This window comes from Macrobrachium nipponense, chromosome 10, assembly GCF_015104395.2.
Source record: "Macrobrachium nipponense isolate FS-2020 chromosome 10, ASM1510439v2, whole genome shotgun sequence".
NCBI classification, from domain to species: domain Eukaryota; kingdom Metazoa; phylum Arthropoda; class Malacostraca; order Decapoda; family Palaemonidae; genus Macrobrachium; species Macrobrachium nipponense.
Genome location: NC_087204.1, coordinates 88,094,612 through 88,101,547, shown reverse-complemented (window position 1 = coordinate 88,101,547; position 6,936 = coordinate 88,094,612).

Here is a 6,936-nt window from a genome sequence, read left to right as displayed (position 1 = left end):
CAAGATTTATTCATTGAGGGAAAATTTGGTCTCGTCTTCAATAAAACTAAATGATATGCATTTTCAAAAATATGAGTCATGGCAAAAACACACACACCAGTACAAAAAGTTAGACAATATTTAAAAACAGTGGAATCTATGTAATAGCACAGATTCTACAAAATTACATCATATAAAACAATGAAATGGGAATTTAATTGTAGAGCCTAACTGAAACACCAAACTAGAGACACTAAAACAAAGTTAAAAAGTTATTATTCAACCATTCTATAAAAGACAACTATTGTTCGCTCATCATTGATGATTTGTATGAATGTAAGGAATACCGCAGAGAGCCCTCAAATAAGGTAGGTGGTAGACTGTCGTACAGCAATATGCTCATTTGCATAATTGGCTAATTCACGTCCCGTTAGCACCTCAGTATGCTCTAATGAAACCGTCTTCCTTTTATCCAAAACAGAATTCAGACAAAACCAGATCATACGAGAATTTTTGCCTACCAACCTCATAAAAACTTCATAAAATAAAATAAATTATAAACGTAAATAGATAAAAAGTAAATATATCAAAATTAAATCAATAATAAAAAAATAAATAAATGAAAATAAATAAAGAAATAAATAAAAAATAACTAGATAAAAAATAAATAAAGATAAAAATAAATAAAGATTAACAATTATAAATAAATAAAAATATTTAAAATAAATAAAAAAGAATAAAAAATAAAAATAAAAAAATAAAAATAAATAAACTAAAATCAAATAAAATAAAAAACAAAAAATAAATAAAAAAAAACACATAAAAGAAATATAAAAAAAAATAAAAAAATAATATAAATGAAATAAAAAATGAAAATAAATGATAAAAAATATAGATTAAAAAATGAATCAAAATAAATGAATAAAGCAAAATAAATAAAAACAAAATAAAAAAATGAATAAATGAATTACAAATAAAAATATAAATAAATAAATAAAAGAAATAAATTGATAAATAGGATAAAACAAATAAAAATAAACCAAAATAAATAAAAAAAAAAAAAAAAAAAAAAATAAAAACTAAATAAATAAATGAATAATAAATAAGTAAAAAGATAAATAAAACTAAAAAATGAAATAAATGATTATAAATAAATAAAAAATAAATAAATAAAATAAAAATGATAAATAAACAAATAAAATAGTAACTAATTAATAAATAAAAAATAAAAATAAATAAATAACAAAATAGAATATAAATAAATAAAAAAAAATAAATATAAATAAAAATAAATAAAAATAAAAAATAAAAACAAATGAAAATAAATAAATAAATAAAAATTAAAACATAAATAAAAAATAAAAATAAGTAAAAAACTAAATGAATAAAAAATATAGAAATAAAATTACATAAATAAAAATAAAAATGAATAAAACTTAATAAGTAGTATAAAAATAAAAATAAATAAATAATAAAAAACACATAAATTGATAACAATAAATAAACAAATAAAATAGACAAATAAAAATAAATAAATGAATAAATAAAAATAAATAAATAAATAAAAATAAATGATGAATAAAAATAAATATATAACAAAATAATTTAAAAAAGAAATAAAAGTAAATAAGAATAAATAAGAATAAATAAATAATTAAATAAATAATAAGAAAATGAATCAAAATAAATAAATAAATAAACAATAATAAATAAATAAATGAATGAATAAATAAATAAATAAATAAAAAAATAAAATTTAATATATAAATAGAAATAAGTAAATTAATTAAATAAGATAAATAGAAAATAAATAAATAAAAATGAATAAATAAATAAATAAAAAATAAATCAAAATAAACAGGTAAAAAATAAATAATTAATTACAAACAAATATATAAAAAGAGAAATAGTTAAATAAAAAAAAATAAATAAATAAATAAGGTAAAATAAATAAAGTAAAAAATAATAAAAATAAAAAAAATTTAAAAAAATAAAATAAATAAATAAAGATAAACTAAAAATAAAAAATAAAAAAATTAGATAAATAAAAAAATAATGAATAAAAAATAAAAATAAATAATTATTATATAAACTAAAAAATCAATAAATAAAAATAAATAAATAAACAAAAATAAGTAGATGAATAAAAATAAAGAAATGAAAATAAATAAATGAAAATAATAAAATAAAATAAAATAAATAGAAATAGAATAAATAAATAAAAGTAAATAAACAAATATAGAAATAAAAATAAATAAATTAAAATAAACAAATAAAAAATAATAAAAATAAATAAAATAACAATAAATTGACTAAAAATAAAAACTAAATAATAAATAATAAGAATAAATAGATAATAATAATAAATGACTAAAAATAAATGTCTAAAGATAAATAAATCAGAATAAATAACATGAAAATATTGAAAAACAAAAATAAATAAATAAATAAATGAAAAGAAATAAATAAATAAAATTATTTAAAATCATCAAAGTAAAAAATAAAAAATTACTTAAATAACAATAAATAAAAAATAAATAAATAAAAATAAATAAACATACAGAAGGGAAATAAATAAATAAATAAATAAATATAATAGATAAATAAAATAAATAAATAAACAAATAAACAAATAAATAAATAAATAAATAAATAAATAAAAAAAACTAAATTAACAAAGAAAAATAAATAAAAAATAAATAAATAACAATAAATGACCTGAAAATAAATAACTAAAGATAAATAAATCAGAATAAATAGATAATAATAAATGGCTAAGAATAAATAATTAAGATAAATAAATAATTAATAATAATAAATAACTAAAAATATATGAAAAAATAAAAATAAACAAATAAAATAATTAAAAATAAATAAATAAATAAAAAATTAATAAATCAATCAAAGTAAATAAAAAGTTAAATAAATAACAATAAATAAGTAACAATGAATAAATATAAATAAATCCATAAATAAACTCAAATAAATAAAAATAGATTAATTAAAATATATATATAAATAAAAATATATAAATGAATAATAGAATAATAGAAACAAATAAATCAATGTATAAAATAAATAAGTAAATGAATAAATAAAAATAGATAAATACATAAATAAATAGAAATAAATGAAAATAAATGAATAGATAAATAAATAAAAAATAAATAAATATGAGGGGAAATAAAACAAATATTAAATGAAAAAAATGAGTAAATAAAATAATGAAATAAAAAATAAATCAGTAAATGAAAAAACTATAAATATAAAAATTGAAAAATATAAATAAGTTAAAAACAAATAAATATATATGAAAAATGAAAAATATATAAATAAAAATAAATAAAATAAATAAAAATGTATAAATAAATAAAAATAAAAAATAAAAATAGATGAGTAGATTTTAAAACATCGATTAATCAATCAAAAAAATAAATAAAAAATATGATGAATATATAAAAACAAATAATGATAATATTAAATAATAATAAAAATAAACAAATATATAAATAAAAAAAATAAAAATGAATAAATAAATGAATCGATAAAAATATGATTAATAAAAATAAATAGATAAATAAATAAATAAATAAATAAAAAAAATAAAAATAAATAAAAATAATAAATAATAAGAATGAATAAATAAAAAAAATGAAAATAAATAAAAATAAATAAATAAATAAATGAATTAAAAATTAATATAATGTAAATAAAGATAAGTAAATAAATAACTGAAAATAAATAAATAATTGAAAATAAATAGATAAACAAAAATAAAAATATAAAAAAATTAATAAATAGATAAGTAAGAAAATAAATGAATAAAAAATAAAAATAAGTATTATATAATAACAAAAATCTATAAATAAAAATAAATAAAAATTAACAAAAATAAATAAATAAATAAAAAAATAAAGAAATGAAAATAAACTAGATAAAATAAATAAGTAAATAAAAATAAATAAATAAATGAAAATAAAAAAAGATAAAGAAAAAAATAAATAAATAAAAAAATAAATAAATAAATCAAAAAATCAAATATTAAATAAAAATGTAAATAAATAAAAAAATTAATAAATCAATTAAAGTAAATAAAAAATCAAATAAATAACTATAAATAAATAAACAATAGATAAATATAATAAATAAATAAAAATAGATTAATCAAAATAAATATGATAAAAATCATAATATATAACTAAACAATAAAAATAAATAAATAAAAAATAAAAATAATCATCAATGTATAAAATAAGTAAATGATAAATAAAAATTGAATATATAAAAATAATAAATAAAAAAATTAAAAATAAATATTATCTTAATAAAAAAATAAATGAATAATAAAAATAAAATAAGAAAATATAAATCAATAAAACAAATAAACATAAATAAATAAGAAGGAAAAAATAAATACAAATAAAATAATAAAATATAATAAATAAAACAAATAAATATATATCAATAAAAAAAGTATATAAAATAAAATATAAATAAATAAAAATAATTAATAAATAAAAATAAATAAAGAATAAAATAATAAAATAAAAAATAAATAAATAAATTAAAAAATAAAAAATCTATCAATCAAACAAAATAAATACAAATAAATGAATAAATAAACAAAAATGAATAAAAATAAATAGATAAATAAAAATAAATAAATATATAGATATAAATAAATAAATAATATAATAAATAAATAAACAAATATAAAGAAATAAATAAAAAAAATTAATAAATAAAAGTAAATAATAAAAACAAAAAATTTAAAATTAAAATTAAAATAAATCAATCAATCAATCAATATAAATATAAATAAATGAACAAATAAAAACAAATGAATGAATAAGAATAATTATAAAAAATGAAAATAAATATATATATAAATAAAAAAATAAATGAATAAAAAATAAATCAATAAATAAATAAATAAATAAATAAAAGATAAATAAATGAATAAAAATAAATAAATAAAAATAATAGAACCAAATATAAATAAATAATAATAAGAAATAAATAAAAAAAAATAAATAAATGAAAAAATAAGTTAAAAAAATAAAAAATAAATTAGAAATAATAAATAAATAAATAAAAATAAATAAATAAAATAAATAAATAAATAAAAAATAAAAATATATAATTTTTTAAAAAAAATAATAAAAAAATTTAAATGAATAATAAAAACAAAAAAAATAAAAAGAAAATAAATAAAAAATATAGATAAATAAATAAAAAATAATAAATTAAATCAATAAATGAGGATAAATAAATAAAACTAAATATAAACAAATAAAAAATAAATAAATCATTAAAAATGAATAAAATAAAATATAAGTAAAATTAAAAATAAATAAATAGAAATAAAATAAATAATTAATAAAAATAAAAACAAGTAAATAAAATACTTAAATAAAAATCAATACATATATCTATATATATATATATATATATATATAGATATATATATATCTATAATATATATATATATATGTGTGTGTGTGTGTGTTGTGTGTGTGTGTGTGTGTGTGTGTGAGCTGATTCAATAAAGTTTTGAATATGCCTTCTCCGTGATATTCTGAAGTCTCGTGAAACCGTTATAAGTGATTCTGTGTCTATGTGTAACAAAGCAAGTCCACTGCCAAAGACGTTACAAGTTGGCGTGGCTCGGCAGTTCAAAAGTGTGCCACGTATCTCTATATCCCTTCTTGATTGGCCCTTGTGTCTTAGGAGCCAGAATAACCAATCAGCTTCTTGCATAACGATGCGTGTGAAAGGGGGCATTTGAAACAGGCCGCACCATCGGTCAGATCAGTTTGTTAGCGGGTCCCAGACAGCACAGACAAACTGGGTCGAGAGTGCCCAGTGCCCCCGCAGTCCTGTTCCCGTCGGCCGCCACACAAAGACGTGTGTCACCATATAGTGTCAATAATAGTCTAACCTGCCGTCCGGTTGTGCACTAGCATAGTTAACGTAATAATTATAGTTAAAGGCCACCTGTGTAGCTAAGAAGAATACACCTGTGTTAAACGTTTCATCGATTATTTTTGCATGTCCTCCATTGCATGCACGTAAACTTATCTCTCTCCTGTTTTTTCCTTCATATCCCGAACCCACAAATGACCGAGATCAGGTCATATAATTTTGGTGTCAGTCGTGGGGTCCTGTGGGGTCCTGTGGGGTCCTGTAAGGTCCTGTAAGGTCTTGTGAGGTCCTGTGGGGTCTTGCAAATAATCGTATAAGGTCCTGTGGGGTTCCTCAGTCCTGTACGGTCCTGTGGGGTCTTGCGAGTCTTGTGGGGTGATATGAGGTCCTGTGATAAGGTCTTCTTAGGTCTTGTGAGGTGTCAAACAAACTTTAGTGGTAAATCATTTTTGGCGACAAACAGTGATATGAAGTGAAATAAACATGGAAACGAGAGAAAATTCGATGGTCGGTGATGACGAGGGAAATGGTGAAACGGAAGAACTGGATAAAAACACTTATGGCTAAAGCAATCGGCAGAATGGCGAACCGTGCTAAGAACGGTAATAATAAATCGAGGGGCCCTACGATTTCGAAATGCATAGTGCTAACCAGCAAGACAGTGTACAATCACACCATACGATTCGAAAATATAGCTAGTGGTAACAGAAAGACAGGGGTTTACAATCACACCATACGAAATTTCGAAATGCATAGTGCTAACCAGAAAGACAGTGTACAATCACACCATACGATTTCGAAATGCATAGTGCTAACCAGAAAGACAGTGTACAATCACACCATATGATTTCGAAATGCCCAGTGCTAACCAGAAAGACAGTGTACAATCACACCTATGATTTCGAAAAATGCCAGTGCTAACCAGAAAGACAGTGTACAATCACACCATATGATTTCGAAACACCAGTGCTAAACCAGAAAGGACAGGTAAAATCACACCCAATGATTTCACGAAAATGCCCAGGTGCCAGA